Source organism: Vombatus ursinus, unplaced genomic scaffold (genome assembly GCF_900497805.2).
Source record: "Vombatus ursinus unplaced genomic scaffold, bare-nosed wombat genome assembly UNPS02014784.1, whole genome shotgun sequence".
Classification (NCBI taxonomy): domain Eukaryota; kingdom Metazoa; phylum Chordata; class Mammalia; order Diprotodontia; family Vombatidae; genus Vombatus; species Vombatus ursinus.
Genome location: NW_020954562.1, coordinates 19,777,538 through 19,798,069, shown reverse-complemented (window position 1 = coordinate 19,798,069; position 20,532 = coordinate 19,777,538). Strand labels below are relative to the sequence as shown.

Genomic DNA, 20,532 nt, shown 5'->3' with positions numbered 1-20,532 from the left:
AGACATTCTGTAATTTGCCCAGGGTCAAATATAGTAGTAATTGTTAAAACCAATATTTCAACCCAGGTTTCTCTCTACTCTCATCCTAATATGCAATCACTGTGAGACACTACTTCTAAAGCAGTATATACATGTGAGTTATTTTTATGATATAGATTCTAGAAAAGAATGATCCAGAGCTAGCCCACTCAGGCAGACTATATGACTCCTTGGGGAGCACTCACTGTGGTAACTGATGTGGTTAGCTACACACACTTCGTGGCAGCTACTGTGCCCTAGGAGCAGGCAACTGGGCTAAAATAAATCTTAAGAAGGCTATCTTCTCAGTATTTATGTCAGAGGGAGTTGGAAGATGGAGAAATGTGTCCCTTGTTAGGAGGAGATATATTATTGCTATAAGAGTCACCAGCCTGCAGCTGAAGCCACAGTGCTTGGTACCAATCGGGCATGTGGCCAGGGTCAGAGAAAGAACTGAAGTTGGCAGCATGCATGACTGCTGATTTTCATGGTGGTATAGCTGCTATGACTGCATTTCCCATCTGCATGACAATTTCAGAGTAAAGAAAAAAATTGACTTAGCCAAAAGCCATGGAAGTTGCTAGCTCAAAGTGGTTATTCTTTCTTCACATTAGGTGATGAGATGTTGTTTTGGATAACAACAGAAGTTTCTTGAAAGCCTCTCTCTCAGTGATTATATAGCAGGATTGTAGCTTCAGGCAATAACTTAGAATAGCAAAGACTCCAGAGGAAATAGGTTATCTTTTCTGGAGTGAGAAGAAAAGAAAAGGATTAAAGAATACAATAAAGACTATTTGATGAAGATGGTGGTGGTAGTAATGATGATGAAGATAAGGAGGTTGATAATGAAAAATAACACTATAGTGGACTAGCTACTCATATACCATAATCTTTTAAAAATTAGATCCTTCTGAGTGCTTTTCCTTCCTTTAGATTTAGAATGCATTATCTCAGGAAGTTTGTATTTTCCTGAAAACAAAGCATTTGGCAGAGTTAGAAAAACACATTTCTATGTTCTGTACTTGTTTATTTAAGCATATATTTTGGGTGTCAGAAACAATGTTTTCCCCCTCAGTTCTTACATTTGCATAGTGTTTATAGTCCAGAAGGTTATTCAAGAATGATAAAACTTACACAGGCATGTTCTTTAAAGAGGGTGGTGGTGAATGCTATCTGTAATCAATTGGTCATGTCCAAGGTGTGATTCTTTCCTTTGTTTTCTGTTTCTCTTCTCAAAAAGATTTCAAATATCAGAAACAGAGAGACATATTTTGGTAATGAGGGTGTCTTTAAGCTGTATCCTGTTTTTACCACTGGTACCCCTGTTGCTCATTTAAATGGATAGTGATTGTGGGTTTGTGATATGCATTTCCCTCAGAAAGATACTGTCATTTTGTCAACCAGAGAACATAACAGATTTAGAATTCTGAATAAAACACATTTTATTCTTGAATCTCTAGTTATTCTCTGCACAATCTCCAGAAAACAGGCCTTTTCTTTTATGCCTCTGTGTTCCAAAATGTAACAGAATAACAATGCTTGTTCACTAAAATAAGTCATATAAAATAAAAGATAAAAAGATAAATCCTTCATTGCTTTCATACCTTGGGAATAAAGGAACCATATAAATTGTATAACCATAGATTTAGAGCTGGAAGAAACTTTAAAGAATATCAAGGGAAACCTCATTTTTACAGATGTAGAAACCAAGGCAGGGATAAATTTAAGTGTCTTTCCCATAGTCACATAGCAAGTAAGAATATGTGGTGGCATGCCAACCTAGGTCTTTGTGGCCCAAACTATTTATATTTTAAACATATAAAACTATACCATTTCTTTGGCCTAACATAATGCTTCATTGTAGAGTGGAGTTCACCATAGGTTTTTGAAGTCTATGCCACTAGAGCAAAGGCACTGTGAGGTCCTATCAAGCTATGATCCCAGGGAAATCTTTTGAGTGTTGACCTATATTATGTATCATGTAACCCAGGTATTGGTTTGGTGTAACAAAATTCAGAAAAACTTACCATCAGTTTTATTGCTAGGAGGATGAGCTTTTTAGTCACAACACTTCTCCAGTTAATAAATTGTATAAGGGTTATATTCTGCACTATCAGACAAAGTGTGTACACTGATGAAATTACAAGTCCTTGAAACACTGAAGTGTAATACCTTTGAGCATAGTGATTTTTAAGCTTATTTTATTTTATGTTCATTTGTGGAAAAAATACCACATTCTTTGCCCATTCATTAAGGTATTTAAGTACCAAAATCCTTGAATTTGAAATCCAAATTGAGCTAGCTAACTAAAAAGTGATAGAATTTATTAACAATAAAGACTTTACTTGATTTTTCCATTGGGCAGTTGACAAGGATCCAAAGTTATAACTTTATTCATTAATCTCAAAGAAACATTAACTTCCTTGTTTCTTAGTGTTAGAACAACAGCAAAGGCAACATGATGGAACTGAAGAAGTAAACAAGAATAGATTTGGTAATAGGTTTTCATCCTGGGGAGATGTTCTACATTTTTGCATGCAGTTATGTTTGTAATGATTTGCAGTGAAAGTATTTTTAGGAGTAGTAATATCACAACCATAATTATGTTTTTTGGACTATTCCCTTTACATTACTATAAGGATAGAATGATACAGTAAAGCCAGCAAAAGAGCCATTTGGGTAAGATATTTGCAGAATGAATCAGCATGATTGCAGAGGTCTGGGGTGTCTGGTAGTATTTTCCCTCTGAAGGAGTTCTTTTGTTTGGCTAAGAATGTTTCTCACAGGAAAAAACAACAACAACAACAACAACAACAACAACAAACAGCACAGAATATTCCATTTGTCAGGTCTCATTGTGTCTGTATGCCACATTTAATCATTTTCCTGGAGGTTCAGACGCAACTATCATAGTAGGGAGTGACCTTGGGCCTTCATGGAAGCTGCTTGCCTTCTGAGGTAAATCACTATAGCATCATAGTTTTAGAGCTGGAAGAGACTTTAGTGATTATCAAGTACCACACTCTCATTTTGACAAGTGAGCAAACTGAGGCATGTGGCAATTAAATGACTTGCCTAGGGTCTCATGGCTAGCATTTGTTTGAGCCAGGATTTGAACCCAGGTCAGTTAGGTGATGCAGTGGATGGATATAGCACTGGGCTTGGAATCAGAAAGACTCATCTTCATGAATTCGAATCCAGCCTCAGACACTTACTAACTGTGTAACCCTAGGCCAATTACTTAACCCTATTTGCCTCAGTTTCTTCATCTGTAAAATGAGCTGGAGAAGGAAATGGCAAAGCACTCCAGCATCTTTGCCAAGAAAATCCCAAATGGGGTCAGGAAGAGTCCAACATGACTGAAAATGACAGAATAATGAAAACAAACAATTCCCTGTCTACAAGGCTAGTCAATGTATTGTGGGAATGGAAGTAGAAAGAACATTTCTCATTTATTTCTACTATTTGAGAAGTCACAAATCTACATAAGTAAAATTGATTGTAATATGCCATTCTATCTGATGGCCTTTTGCGTAAAGCAGCAAGCATCACAATTTTAAAGCATTGTAAAGCTAGAGAAACAGACCAGTTTATAGACCCAAAAGGAATATAGAAGACTTCCAAGTTATGTAGTTTCTTAACATCTATTTAAAATTTAACTATTTCTTGTATCTACTTCTTATCAAATCTTAAATAATGAAAACAAGAGGAAGGTGCTTGTAGAAGGATCACAACTGGTGGGAGTCTATCAGATTTTAAAGACTTCCAAGATATTCTTCCTTATTCCTCATTTAAATCAGTTAATTTACTTCATGTTTCTCATGTTTATGTAAAACATGATGGTAGGCAGAGAGATTTGAGGATTTTAGTGGACTGCATCCTTTATATGAACTAAAAGTGTGATGTTGCAATAAAAAGAAAAGAAAAAGAGAATGCAGTTTTGGGACTGCATGAGGAGAGGAATAACTGCTAAACATAAAGAGGTGAGGATCCCTCTGTACTTTGCCCAGGTCAGTTCAAATCTGGAAATATTATATTCCATTCTAGATTACACAGTATAAGAAGGACATTTATAAACTGAAAGCCAACCAGTTTGGTGAATCCCTTTCATATTAATTGAAGGATGTTAGAATCATAGTATCAGAGATTAATGAATAGAAGGAACCTTAAAAACATTCTGATGTAATACCCTAATTTATGGTTGAGGAAATTGAAGAATTGAGAATGGTATGAGAAAAGCAGATATAAGTTGTCCTTATTTTCCCCAGAGAATGGAAGGTACCAAAAGGCACATTTAGACTTGAAATTAGGGGAAAAAATCCCTAACAAATAGAGCTCTCCAAAAATGTAATGAGCTGTCCCAGGAGGTTGTGAGCTTCCTCTTACTGGACAGCATTATATAGAAGCTAAGGACTGATTCCTTTTCGGGAATGAAATATAGCAAGTAACTGTGGAGGTTACTTTCAAGTCTGTGACTATGGGAATGTTGAAGACATATCCAGGAGTTAGTAGGTAGATCAGGCAGAGTGAAGTGACTGAGCTCTTTTTTAAAAAAAAATTAATATTTTATTTTCCCCAAATTACATGCAAAAAACAAATTTTCATATTATTTTTTTTAATTTTAAGTTCCAAATTCTCTCCTTCAATCCCTTACCCTCATTGAGAAGGCAAGCAATTTGATACAGATTTATACATGTCCAGTCACACAAAACATATTTCCATGTTAGTCATGTTGTGAAAGAAAACAGATAAAAACCACCCAAGAAAATAAAGTAAAGAAAAAACATGCTTTGATCTGCATTCAGACTCCATGGCTCCATTACTTCTTTCTCTGGAGATGGATAACATTGTTCATAAATCCTTCAGAATTGCCTTGGATCATTGTATTGCTGAGAATAGTTAGGTAATTTACAATTGATCATCATACAATATTGCTGTTAATACATATAATGTTCTCCTGGTTGTGCTAATTTCATTTTGCATCAATTCATGTAAGTCTTTCCAGGTTTTTCTGAGAATATCTTTTGTATCGCAAAATAGCATTCCATCACCATCTTATATAACAACTTATTCAGTTACTCTCCAATTGATGGACAACCCTTCAATTTCTAACTCTTTGCCACCACTAAAAAAGCTGTTATAAATAGTTTGGTGCATATAGGTCCTTTTCTTTTTTTTTTTTTTATTTCTCTGGGATACAGAACTACTGGTGGTATTGCTTTGCAATGGCTATGCATGGTTTTTACAATCCTTTGATCATAGTTACAGATTGCTCTAAAGAATGGTTAAATCAGAATACCACTTCATCAACAGTGCATTAATGTCTCAATTTTCCCACATTCCCCTCCAACATTTGTCATTTTTTCTTTTCTGTCATATTAGCTAATCTGATAGGTGGTACCTTAGAGTTGTTTTAATTTGTATTTCTTTAACCAATAGTGATTTAGAGCTTTTTTTTTTTACATATGACTATAGATAGCTTTGATTACTTCATCTGAAAACTGGAGTGCCTGGGTTCTTGAAAAGGAGTAGGAGGGTCTCACTCAACTCAGATTATAGAGGGTCTTGAAAACTAGGCAAACTAATTTTAACTTTATCCTATAGGCATTAACAAGTCACTGAAGTTTTTTTTAAAGAGGAGAATGCTATTATTAAATGATGTTACAGGAATATTTATCTGATTATGAAGTGATGTCATGGAATTGTGGTTAGAGGGTTAGCCTTGGAGTCAAGAAGACAGGGTTTTAAGAAATACCTATGGAGAAAAAAGAGCTGTATGACCCTTGGCAGCATCCTGGAAGACACTGAAACAGAAAGAATATTAGGAGATGACCATATGTATTTATATATTTGTATGAATATGTACTATATATATTATATATAACGCAATATAAATTGCTTTAAGGTTTGCAAAACACTTTACAAATATTTTAATATTTTATTTGAACCTCAAAACAACTTTATAAGGTAGGTACTATTATTATCCCCATTTTTCCAATGAAGACACAGAGGTAGGCATAAGTCAAGTAACTTGCCCAGGAACTTTTAGAAGGATCACAACTTGTGGGAGTCGATCAGATTTTAACGACTTCCAAGATATTCTTCCTTATTCCTCATTTAAATCAGTTGATTTACTTCCTTATCTAAAAATGTGAGAGTTCCATAAAATAATCTTCCTTTCACCCCTGATACTCTATGAAATTTGTGTATGAACAAAATAATTGACAAGTTACAGTGAAGAACTAATCAGGCTTGACAATAAAAGATGAAAATGGATCTAATCAAGAGTTTCATCATTTTTTTCAAAATGTTTTCCTCCCCAGGAACAAGATTGGAGAAATCAGATAATAATGTTTATCTTTCCTATATAAAGATCAATCAATCAACAAACCCTTATTGTGTCTCTTAACTTCCAGGCACTATGGCAGGCATTGGGGAACCCAGGCAATTATGAAACAGCCACTGCACTTGAGAAGTTTGCATTCTCTCAGGAGAAATAAAATGTACATGTGTAAATGCATACAAGATAAATAAAGTCATTTTGGAGTGGAAACATTAAGTAGCATCTGAAGTAGTGGGTCTTGAAAGACTTCATGTAGAAGATGAAGCCTAAACAGAATTTGAAGGAAACAAGGAATTCAAAGAGATAGAGGTGAAGAGGGATTATATTCTAGGCATGTGAAACAGCTAGTGTAAAGGAACCCTACTATTATCTGGTTTTTCACTTAGAGTTGTTTTTTTTTTTCAATTTTGTTGTTCAGTCATTTCAGTTATGTCCAATTCTTCTTAACCCCAATTTAGTTTCCTTGGGAAAGATACTAGAGTTGTTTGCCATTTCCTTCTCCAGCTAATTTTATAGATGAAGAAACTGAGGCAACAAGGTTAAGTGACTTGCCTAAGGTCACACAGCTAGTAAGTGTCTAAGGCTGGATTTGAACTTAGGTCTTCCTAACTTTAGGCCCATTCATTACTCTACCTAGCTGCCCGCTTAACCTAACTGCTTTTTCAATAGTGATAATCAAAGATTTAAAACTGATAAGAGCCTAAAAGAACACCTAGATGGACCCCCTCTTTTTTTTAAATGAGGAACTGATACCTAGAGTTATGAAGGGGCTTCTTCAATGTCATGTGGAATATTAAGCAGAACAGCTGGAATGGGAACTGAATCCTGCTTATTCCAAAGCTAATGCTCTTTTCATTAAAAAAGTGTTATTTTTATGCTTATATTAAACCTTCCATACTCTCTTGCTTGTCCATTTTGTTTTATTTTCAGGTCTGTCATCCTAAAACAGATTTTAGGTAACTATTCTCTATGGGAAAGTAAATTAAATGGCCATTCTATCAATAAAAGAAAGGAAACCATTCTTTGTAGTTACAGACAGTTGAGTTCAAATTCTGCCTCTGAAATATACCAGCTATGCGACCATGAAGGTCATGTAAACTTTCATTGCCCCTGGGCAACACTTTAAGATTACAAATTACTTAGCAGTTGCTTATTGGCATCCATAGAGGGAGTTTCCATACCAAGAATTTTCCCACTCCAATTAAATCACAGTTCTGGAGAAAAAAAAAACAATTGTGATCCATAGAAATGGCATTTAAGGGGCATCTAGGTGGTGCAGTGGATAGAGCACCGGCCCTGGATTCAGGAGGACCTGAGTTCAAATCCGGCCTCAGACGCATAACACTTACTAGCTGTGTGACCCTGGGCAAGTCACTTAAGCCCATTGCCTGGCCAAAAAAAAAAAAATTGTAATTGGAAAATGTTGGGGCAGCTAGGGGGCACAGTGGATAGAGCACCAGCCCTGAAGTCAGGAGGATCTGAGTTCAAATCTGACTTCAGGCCAAACACTTGACACTTACTACCTGTGTGACCCTGGACAAGTCACTTAACCCCAATTGTCTAAAACTTAAAAAAAAAAAGAAATGGCATTTAATTCAATGACATCACTTCAGCTAACTCAAAAAGCAATCATAAGTAGGAAAAATATATTTGTATGCATGCAGGTAGGTGTGTGTGTATACATACATACATATACTCACACATATATACAAATATGTATTACACAGCATGTGTGCATTTATATATGGATAGCAGGCGATGATAATACTATTCTCTGAACCTGAATCATAGTGCTTGAACTCTCTGAGTCCAATTTATACTAAACTCTTCAACTTCTCATACACCCACACAGAGATGTGTGTGTGCTTGTGTGTGTGTGTGTGTGTATGTGCTGCTTGAATCGTAAAGAACTAGAGAGCATAAATCCCAAAAATATTTTCATGACTAACTTTTTAAATGACCTGCTAAATAATTATGGGAATATAAAAATTAGCTTTGTACAATCATAGATTTAGAGCTAGAAGGGACCCTATAGGCCATATCATCTGAGGAGCTCATTGACAAATTAGGAAACTGAGGTACAAAAAAGATTAGGTGACTTACCCAATGTCATACAGGTAATAAACTGAAAAGCCTGGATTTAAACTTGTACCTTCTGACCAAATCTGGTGCTTTTTCCCTTACTATATTATGTTGTTATTTCATAGCTGGCAAGCTCAGTTTCAAGGTTAGCCATGGTGAGGCCCAGAAGCTATTGGTCCCCTGGACCTACCCTCAGTAATGATATGGAGGGAATGGCTAACATTGACAACAATTCATCTTTCAGGTTCATATCAGAAATAAATTTCCAAGGGAGGGAAGAAAGAAATAAAAGAATTCTTGTGAATGATTGGGAGGTTTTCACAACACTAGGTAATAGGAATGTCATAAAAGAAGAACAGTTACAAAGAACTCCCAGGAACTCACTGCCTTTAAGGGAAGAGTTGCATAAATTCTTGGAAGACCTCAACCATTTAATTGACTGAGGCTTGCTAAGCATGTCCCCAGGTGGTTTTCTCTGGAATCTCCCTTTGAGCATGTGACCCTTTGAGAGTAGCCAAAATCAGATGGTGTGTAGTATGCAGATTCCTTTCATCTGTCTAAGTAAGATTTAGAGCTGCTGGTTTGGACCTCCATTTTGGAACAACCATCAGCTAAAAAATTGGCTTTAGGGTCAGAAGCCATAGCTCAGAAGGTGACAAATGACTTTGGTTGGATCAGCCTCATAAAGCATGGGCTGGGGTAATAATTTTAAATCAATTTACATTGTGACCGAAGTTTCCATTTACTGTGGGCAGGCAGGTCGTTGATCTATGGCTAGTCTGACCACAGAAGTAATGCCCTTGTCTGAGAACTTGCTCACAGCCCAATTTTAGTTAGGGAACATGGGCAGTGGTAAATTGCAGGGTATGTGTGATAAAGAGTGAGGGATGACTGTTCAATTAACAAATCAATAAGTCACTTCCCATATAAATAAATGACCATCAGTAACAGACAGGAGGGTTATTTAGCATCTTTACTCTCCCATGGAAGTAGAATCAATGATACCACAAGGGGGAAGGAAGGGCTTAATATTCACACTAAGGCACAAGTGTCTGCCAGGTAAATCTGTAAGACAGATCATGGTTACATCCACCCCAAGGTCTGCCTTTGGCTGTTTGATGCTAAGGTCTATTCTTGCTTATTCAACCTCATCATTTGGAAGCTGCTGACTTTAAAAACAAACCCTGCCTCTGCAGAAGGGAAATGATATTTTTTTTTCCTCCTGATGCCTATTATTCAACCATTCTACTGAAACAACAACAAAAAAAGGTAATGGGATGAAAGTCTGGCTGACTCACAGCACAGTCCTTCCAATCAAAGGGATGTTAACATCATTTAAGCGGAAGGACTTTGAGTGGGAGCAGTGCCACACTTGTCAACACAGCTTGCTTAAACTGGGTTTTCAGCTAATGCTGAAATGATTTGGGGGTGTCCAGAAAAGTGCTGTTCACAACAGCAGCTAATAAAACATAATCTCCTGAAAGTCTTTGCTTTGGTACTTGCTATGCAGCATAGGTCCAGCTGTAATCAGAATGGGCACAGCAGCTTATGAATTCACTAGGTTGCATGTTGGTAGAATTTGCAATAGGACTTCATCATGAGCAGCATGGTTCAGCATAGTGTATATGCTGACTGCTCCAGTAATGTGAGGTTTTCTTTATTCGCATTCAGTTCTTTGAAAGTTTTCAGTATTTCAGTGTTTTCCTTCTTCCTCCCCCCAACTTTTTTCACTGTTAGCAGAATATCCCCTGATTCATTTAAAGACAATGATATCATACCATCACAGATGGTTAACAGAAACCAATTAAAAAAAAGATTGCTTCCCCAACACAGTGGTTTCCCAGATGGCAAGTATGTTCCATTCATATTGAGAAAGGAGTTGGTAGAAGGGGATCAGAATGGAATGTCACTGTTGTTTATTCAAGAGAGCCAGACCAAAATGTGTTCTTGAATGTTAAACCTCAAATTCACTTTTCTGTCCTTCTTTTCTCTCTCCCCAACAACTACAGATAAAGAGTAACAGATCTTCACAGATGGTGGCTCATTTAAGAACAAAGACACACTTATAATGGCCCAAGCAAGGGAAATCTGAATCCATCAAGCCTCTGAGTATCTGGAACATGAGGCACGTGTACAGGCTTCACATGCCCAGAGGGTACTTACAGCACAAACTGGGAGTGACTTCACAGGAAGGGACATTACTCCTGCCCTTTGAGAAGTCATATATCAAATACCCATATGCAAATGGTTGAAACTAGTCAGGGTTGGGAAAACAACAGGAAGCCCTGGAATAAAGAGAAATATAAGACTGGGGGAAAAGCATAGCTGCATACACCCACACAGCTCAGACACAATGTCCTTTTCACACACTTGCCTTTTGTAATGTTCTACCCTTGACAGAATCCCTTGTCAGAAATGGATTTCCTATTCAGTGACATTCAGGAACCAAAGAGGATGACTTTAGTGACTTCAAACTATATTCCAGGATTAGAATGATGGGTACTGACCATCCTATGTGCATTCTTAGAATATGCAATTGTATTTTATCATATAGTAAGTATGAATAGGGATGACATATGTGTGCTTTAAGATACTATCTATGCATGAATCTCATTTGAGCTTCACAACAACCTTTTGAGCAGACTTTCTCTGTAATTTTATCCTTTTTTAAAGAGAGGAATCTCAGCTCAGAGACTGTGTCTTGTTCATGATCACACAATTAAAAAGTGTCAGAAGTAGGATTCAAAACTAAGTCATTTTGATTCTCAAATCTCATCCTCCATTCACCATGTGGTGCTGCCTTTGACCAGGTTTGCGGGTAGAGTCAATGAAAGGACAGTGGAAAGAGCATTGGATTTGCAGTGAGAGGACCCAGTGTCAAATACTGCTTCCAACACTTGTCGCTATTGCACTTTGAGAAAGTCACTTGATTTCTCTAGATCCCAGTTTGGGTTGGACAAGATAACCTCCAAGGTTCCTTTAAGTTCTAAATCTATGAACTTTACCTCTTATTCCTTTAACACAATTTTGCTGATGAAATGTCAGTAACTATTCTCTTTATTTAATTGATCTCTAATTTGGTGGCAGAGAATTGATGATTCAATTTTGTTTGTAATTTCAATTCAATCTCTCTCTTTTAGTACAAAATTGTTCATAATAACCCTTAAAGCAGCACCAGGTATTTAAAAACAACGAACACTAGTACTACTACTACTACTACTACTACTACTACTACTACTACTACCACTACAGTTGTTCAGTGGTCATAATAGTCCTGCATTCATTGTCAGCAGATACTACAACATTTTCAATACACAACCTCAGTGTCTGAATGTGAATTCAACTACAAATAAACTCTTGTATAAAACAAAGTTATGGTAATGACATAGGAAGGAGGAAAATAGTAAAAAAAAAACACAAAGAATATCACTCACTCTTATAAAATTCATAAGCCAAATTTTCATAGAACCTGACGTTTCATGCTTCTGATATTTAAGTAAAAATTTGGACTTATTTCGAAATCATTAGTGAAAGGTTCAATGCACAGACATGGCCTGGCCCAAAATAGACTCACAGGTATGATGCTGAACAAATGACCATTGATACTGCCTCCTTCCTCTCTTCTCTCCTTTAAATTTCATTCATATTTTCAATGTAAAATAAGTAATTATATAGCACCTATTATGTGACAGGCACTGTGCTAAGTATGTATTTTTTTCCAAATATTATTTTATTTGATCTTCACAACAACCCTAGGATGTAGGTATTATTATTATCTCCATTTTTCAATTGATGAAACTGAGGCAAACAATAGTTAAGTGGCTTGCCTGGGATCACAAAGTTAGTAAATTTCAGAGGCCAGAATAGAAGGTATGTCTTCCTGACTCTAACCCCAGTGCTCTATCTACAATGCCACAAGCTGCAGAAAAGGAAATAAAAACACAATCATGAGTGATAATAATCTTCAGAGTGTTTCCCTTAAATCCTCTAGTAGTTCTGTTAGAAATCATACTGTCATCATTATCTCTCTTAAACTTGTGACATCATCTGATTTCCTGTGAATGGACTCAAACCATTATCTGTACAACAAGGGTAGTACCTTCCTGACTCTAGAACATTGCAAAGTCACAGAATAAGAGGACTTCTTTTATTTAACATATGCTTCCCAACACTGGATCCATAGTCAGAAGAATCTGGGTTCAAATTTTGCCTTAGTGCATTTAATAATGAAGTGATCCTAAGAAAAGTACTTAAACTCTGTGTTTCCTCATCAAAAATGTGTGTATATGTGTGTATGTGTGTGTGTGTGTGTGTGTGTATGTGTATGTGAGCATGTGTGCATGTTGGATAGGGGTTGTTGAACTCCATGGCCTCTTAGATTCCTTGTAGCTCTAAATCTATGGTCTTATAAAGGTCTCATGTTTTGTAGTTGAACACCATCCCATTTCCCAATCCATGCTGTTCTTCCTGTTATCTCTATTTCTGTACGTGGTATAGAACACTGAATCAATATTCATAAAATGATATTCTACTCCTTTTCCCCTACTCTCTTCCTCCCTTTTTCACTTTCTTTACTCTTTACTTCTACTTCCTTTCTCCTCTGTAGCCCAATGTATTTTCCTTCTCTTCCTTTATAAGGATTCTCTTCTGTAATCCTTTCTCTACATCTCTCCATTCACCTCTCTGTATTGATTTGAAGGGTAAGGTCAATGAGAAGAGAAACATGCAGAAGGAGATGGAAGGAGGAAGGAAGAGAGACAGAGACAGACAGAGACAGAGAGGCAGAGATAGAGATGACAGAGAGAGAGACAGAGAAGGGGGAGACAGACAGGGAGACTCAGAGACAGAGACACAGGGACAAGTTCTATAAAGGGGACAATATGAAAAAGGGGGTTATAATGTGGGAGACTGAAGTTGGAAGCAATGTCTTTTTTATTTTTCTAGGAGTATCTCCAAAGAATCAAGATATATTCTGCTTCTTTCTTTTTTCCCGTGTGATAGGTGAAAATGAGCACTTTTTAACCTTTATTTAAAAAAAAATTATGTTAAGGAACTTAACACCAATATTTGGCCCAAGTTGTTATATAGCCACATGTCATGGAATATGTCAATCTCTGAAGAACTGAAGATGAAGCTTACACAAAAGGTGAATAAGAAGCATTTGGTGGACATATGTTACCTACAATATATCAAAAATGAGAAATTGCATAGGTAAAACAAAAAATATAATCAGAAAAATGGACAACTGGTGGAAAAAAGATGAGCTACTCATATAAAGAGAGTAAAGAATAATATCAGTGTTCCACTGGCAGCTATGCAATGTGACATGTAGAGACAACCTTCCTGTCCATTGGGTTGACACTCTATCATGGATTTATAAGAAGGTATAAACAAGAGTCACCCAGGACAAGTGAACAGAAATGGGTTGTGATCTGTTTCATTGAAGGGAGTATATATATCAATGAGACCCTTTTGCTTAGAACTTGAAATACAGCTGAAGAGATGAAAGATACATGAAATAAACATGTAGCAAATTATGACAATATATAAATGACAAATAGTGGAGATAATAACTGTGAAGGAAGGAAGTTGTGGTTATGAGGAGATAGGCAGGGCTAATCATGGGAGAAGTGAGAATTTAAATAAGTACTGAAAAGATGGCTTTTAATTGGAATAATTGATGGTGGGAAGAGAGATTTTTGGAGAAAAGAATTAGCAAAAAACACATGTAGATGAAAATATGTAAAGCATTATCAGGAAACAGTGAGCAAGCCAGTTTGGAATGAGTAGGCAATTCTTGCATAAAGGTTGAATGACAAAAGCTGGGAAAGATGGGCCATGGACAGATTATGGGACACATTAAGGTTAGACTTTATCTAGTAAGCAACAAGGAGCTCCCTAACTCCCTAACTCCCTAACAACAAGGAGTTCCCCCAAGCTCTGTCCTAGACCCCTTCAATCTCTTTACATCAGAGAGTCTTAACCTCTTTTGAATCATGGGTCCCTTTGGCAGTCTGAAGAAGCCTATGAACACTTTTTTAAATTAAAAAAAAATACTCAATCTAAAGGAATGCTAAATTTCATTTAGAAATTAGTGAAAATAATGATCTATTTATTTTTCTCATTGAAGTTCACAGATCCCCTGAAATCTATCTATGAACCTCAGGATTTGTGGCCCCTAGGCTAAGAATGCTTTCTTTGCATTCTCTCTTTGTGACCTCATGAATTCCTATGGTTTTATTATCATCTTTTATGCCAATTGCTTACAGATATTAAAATTCAATGTTAGTCTTTCTCCTAAGCTTTAGTGCTACATCACCAATCTCTAATTTGACATTTCAAACTGGGTGTTCTAGAGACATCTCAAACTGAATTCATTTTCTTTTCCTCCAAACCCTGTCTTAATCCAAACTTCCCTATTTCTATAGAAGGTACCACCATTCTTATAATACCTAGATCCTTAACATTGACATTATCCTTAACTCTTCATTCTCTTCCATCCCATAGAGCTAATCTTTTGTCAAATCTTGCTCTTTCTACCTTTACAACATCTCCTGCATTGAAGTCCTACTCTTATCTCACAAAGCTACCACATTAGTTCAGGACCTTGTCAGCTCTCTCCTAGATTATTTTAAAAGCAGCCTCCTAACTGGTTTTCCTGCCTCATTCACCCTCTGCTTCATTTCATCCTTCACATAGCTGCCAAAGTGATTTTCTTTCAGTAGAGATGTGACCATCTTGTTCTTCCACACAATAAACTCCAGTGACTTTCTCTTGTCTCTAGAATCAAAATTGAATGTTTTCATTTCATTTTTTAAGCCTTCACAACCTTATGCAAATCTAGCTTCCCAGTATCCTTTTATAGCACTGTTCCTCTTGTTCTCTGATCAACAGGCAAGCTGGCTTTCTCTTTGTTCCTCACCTATGGCTCTCCTTTTCTCATCTCTTTGTCATTGCACTGACTGTTGCTTATACCTGGAATGCACCTCTGTTGCACCTCTACCCCACCCCCCACAGTCCCTTTCTTCCTTCAATAAATAGTCCAAATACCATTATCTTTGAAAAGGCAATCCAGATCCTCCAAATTCTAGTGCCTTCCTTTTCAAACTACATTATATTTTACTGTTTTGTGTTGATTCTATTTATGCTGCTACAGGTCCTTGTTCTCAGTATTGAGTGATTGTTTTATTTATTGTATTCAAAACATCTAGCACAGAGTAGCTGCTTAATAAATGTGTGTAGGTTGATTGAGGCAATGAAGATAACTCGATAGGAACATGACATGATCTACATAAAATTGGAGGAAGATTAATCCAGTAGTCATATACTGTCTGTATTGACAGTATTCAATACAGACTGTATTGAAAGGGACAAGGTAGGAGAATAGAGCAATCAGGACAAGGTGGGATAGTATTACAATGAAAACTGCATAGTGTAATAGAAAGATGCAATTGGAATGAGCAGTAAACATAGTTTTGGATCCCAACTGACACTTACTAGCTATGCGTACATGGGCAAGTCACTTTTCCTCATTGAACCTTATTTTCCTCATTTGGGAAGGATCAAATGAGATACCTTATGAACAACATTTTGCATAACTTCAATATTGTTGTTATTGTTATTGTTATTGTTATTGTTGTTGTTGTTATTATCATTATCATCATCATCCAATACAGTGTTGCTTCTGGAAGCCATCTCCTTTGTTTGGCAACTAAGTCAAAGTTTGCTGAGGGTTATTTTTTTGGAGGGGGTGGGAGGGAGTCTTTTTGTGGTTTCCTTAGTGTGGCAATTATTTTATATTTGTTTAATTTCTGTATCAAATTATTATAATAGATATCAATGTCATTCCTATTATGTCTCACTTTTGGTTTTAATTAGGTTATTTAAATTACTTAAGGCTTAATATTCTTAATTGAGCTTTTTCATACTTTTTTCTCATCACTTCTTATTCTTCTTGTTTATTATAAATTCTCGTATTACCTCTGATGGGCTAACAGTCAGACTTCTCAAAGTGTTGACTCAGGGATAACTCCTATATCAATAATAAGCCTTTTTTCAGTTTGTGAAAATGTATAAAATGCAGTTATTTTTATTCTTATTTTAACAGATTAGGAAACTGAAGCTCTGAAAAATTAAATGGCTTGTATGATCATATAGTTACAAATATCAGGAGTGGATCTTGAATGTGTTACTGTTTCCCATTCTAGTACTCTGGTCATTTTAACAGGTTGCTACTTAATCACCAGTCTTCAATAGAAACATTTCATTGTGTTTCAGAACTAAAGAGCTCTTGATGATCATATTTTTATTCTCATTATAACATTTAACAATTATCCTAAAATTCATAATTAATATCTTCCCGTGGCATGTTCATAAAAGATAGCTATCCCTAAACAATATCTCAAACTTTACACATCTAATAGTTTCCTTCTTTCCATATCACTGTTTTTAAAATTATTTTTCAGAGTTAAAAGTATCAGTGAATAATAAGTGTAATATTGGCAGAAAAAATATTAGAACCCTTAGAGACAAAGATATATAAATATATATGTTTGTATTATATGTGTATATGTATGTGTATATGTATATATATATATATATATTCTATGTATATGTATATATGTATGTGTGTGTGTTTTCTTATCATTCAAGAGCTTCCACAATCTGGTGACACCCTGACATTCCAACTTTATCTCCTCTTTTTTCCTGTTAAGGACACTGTCTTCTAGCCCAATTAGACTTCTCTCAGAAAAAAAAGCAGACCTTTTTTAGAAAGATAATTTCTATTTTCTACTCTTTACACATTGAATTCCTACCTATCCTTTAGATTTCAATCTGATGGGTCATAGATTTAAGATGGACAGACCTAGATACAATGTGGTTAAATGTCATTAATTAATAAATAAAGAAATACTAAATATTAAGAATTCAGAGAAGCATATTAGCAGATGTAAATGAAGTAATGCAAAATGAAGTAGAACCAGATAACAATATATGCAATAATTGCAAGTAAATGGAAAGAACAAAAAAAAATAAATTGAAATCCAAGTAATTATAGTGACCAAGTGTGGCCCTGTAGAAGAGATGAGAAAATGTTCTCCCCATCTCTTCCTTGCAAAAATTGGCACTCACAGTTATGGAATGTTGCATACATGTCAGACATAAAGAATATGATGATGAGCTTTTCTGAACTTCCCTTTCCCTCTTTTCTTTTAAATATTTGTTAAAGTTAAGAGATGGGGGGAGTGGAGCCAAGATGGCAGAGTAAAAACAATGACTTGCTTGAGTTCTCCCCCAAACACCTCCAAATACCTGTAAAAATGGCTCTAAACAAATTCTAAGGCAGCAGAACCCATAAAAAGACAGAGTGAAACAAATTTCCAGCCCAAGACAACCTGGATGGTTGATTAGAAAGGTCTATCATGTCAGGCTGGGAGAGAAATGCAGTTCAGCATAGGCGTGCAGGTAAAACAGACATCAGTGATCCTGGAAGGGCCTGAGAGGACTGAATCATGGGCAGCTGTGGTGGTTTCCAGACTTCTTAACCCACAAATGCCAAAAACAACTTAGAAGGTCAGTAGGAAAAGTCTATGACTGCATGGTGGGAGAGAAGCTTTGGTCCCAGCCCCAGGCCCTGCAAGGCCCTGGGTGGAGGTGGCTTACAGAGCTTCTGGACCCACAAACTGAGGGGTAATTGAGTGGCTGATCAGAGAGGGATTGCAGGAATCTCTTTGCTGTTGCTGAGGCAGGATTCTCTTGCTTTGCCTGTACTTAGATCTGGGTCACAATTCTGGGTGGCGATCCTGAAGCAAGTAGGAGTGCTGGCATGGTGGAGCTTGAGGTGGCAGTGGAGAGGGAATCTTCCTTACAGTTCCAAGGAAGAAAAGAGTACTTGTGGTCACTCATAGACCATAGCACAAACCAGGAAAGGAATAAATACCTTGCCCTTGATCATATCACCTTGGAAGAATGGAAAACTTACAGGTCCCTAGAAGTGTCTCTGAGAATATCTGCACAAAACCCCTGAAGCTTGAGACAGTACATTCTCCACACTGGAAGCAGACCCCTACCCTAAAAAAGCATTTAAAACTCAAGTAATTGACTGGGATCATGAGCAAATTGTGCAAAAAATGTCAGACCATAGAATCTTTCTTTGGTGACAAAGAAGATAAAAAAATACAACCAGAGGAGACAACAAAGTCAAAGCTCCCACATCCAAAGCCTCTAAGAAAAGTATGAATCAGTCCCAGGCCATAGAAGAGCTCAAAAAGGATTTTGAGAACCAAGTAAGAGAAGTATAGGAAAAATTATGAAGAGAAATGAGAGTGATACAAGAAAATCATGAAAAATCAGTCAATAGCTTGCTAAAGAAGACCCAAAAAATACTGAAGAAAATAACACCTTAAGAAAACAACCTAACCCAAATGGCAAATGAGATCCAAAAAACCAATGAGGAGAAGAATGCCTTAAAAAGCTGAATTGGCCAAATGGAAAAGGGAGTCCAAAAGTTCACTGAAGAAAATACTTCCTTAAAAATTAGAATGGAGCTATTGGAAGCTAGTGACTTTATGAGAAATCAAGACATTGTAAAACAAAACCAAAAGAATGAAAAAATAGAAGACAATGTGAAATATCTCATTGGAAAAACAACTGACCTAGAAAATAGATCCACAAGAGATAATTTAAAAATTATTGAACTACCTGAAACCATGATAAAAAAAGAGCCTAGACATCATCTTTCAAGAAATTATCAAGGAAAATTGCCCTGATATTTTAGAATGAGAAGGTAAAATAGAAATTGAAAGAATCCACCAATCACCTTCTGAAATAGATCCCCAAAGGAAAACTCCTAGGAATATTGTAACCAAATTCCAGAGTTCCCAGGTCAAGGAGAAAATATTGCAAATGGCCAGAAATAAACAATTTAAGTATTGTGGAAACACATCAGGATAATAAACAATTTAGCAACTTCTACACTAAGGGACCTCAGGGCTTGGAATATGATATTCTGGAGGGCAAAGGAGTTAGGATTACAGCCAAGAATCACCTACCCAGCAAAACTGAGTATAATGTTTCAGGGGAAAAAATGGACATTCAGTGAAATAGAAGACTTTCAAGCAATCTTGATGAAAAGACCAGAGCTGAATAGAAAATTTGACTTTCAAATACAAGATTCAAGAGAAGCATGAAGAGGTGAACAAGAAAGAGAAATCAGAAGGGATTTATTAAGTTTAAACTGTTTACATTCCTATATTGAGAGATATTTATAACTCATGAGACCTTTGTCAGTGTTAGGGTCATTGGAGGAAAAAATTATTTACAGATATATATATATAAAGAGAGAGAGATTGAGAGATTGACAGCACAGGGTGAGTTGAAGATGAATGAGTGATATCTAGAGAATAAAATTAAGGAGTAAGAGAAGATTATACTGGGACAAGGAGAAAGGGAGAGGTAAAATGGGGTAAATTATGCCACATAAAACAGATGAGAAAAGGCTTTTACAATGGAAGGGAAATGGGGGAAGGTGACAAGGAATGAGTGAATTTTATTCTCATTGGATTTGGCTTAAGGAGGGAATAGCATACACACTCAATTGGATATGGAAAGCTATCTTACCCTACAGGAAAACTGAGGGGAAGGAGATAAGAAGGGGAGATTATAGAGTGGAGGGCAGATTGGGGGAGAGGGTAATCAGAAGCAAACACTTCTAAGGAGGGACAGGGTTAAAAGAGAGAATAGAATAAACAGGGGGTGGAATAGGACAAAGGGAAATAGAGTTAGTTTTCCACAGCATGACTACTATGGAAGTGTTTTGTGTGACTACACAAGCATAACCTGTATTGAGTTGTTTGCCTTCTCAATGAGGGAGGGTGGGGAAGGAGGAAGGGAGAAAATTTGGAACCCAAAGTTTTATAAACATATGTTAAAAAATTGTTTTCACATGCAACTGTGAAATAAGATATACAGGCAATGAGGTATAGAAATCTATTCTGCCCTACAGGAAAATTGAAGGGGAAGGGAATAAGAGAAGTGGTGGGAGAGATAGAAGGGCAGGGAGATCAGGGAAAAGGGTATTCAGAATGCAT

General features: G+C 36.4%; 1 pseudogene; it reads right to left on the bottom strand.

Annotated features, from left to right (window-relative positions):
- The window catches only part of LOC114046503, a 181,485-nt pseudogene that overhangs the window by 135,391 nt on the left and 25,562 nt on the right, over positions 1–20,532 (bottom strand).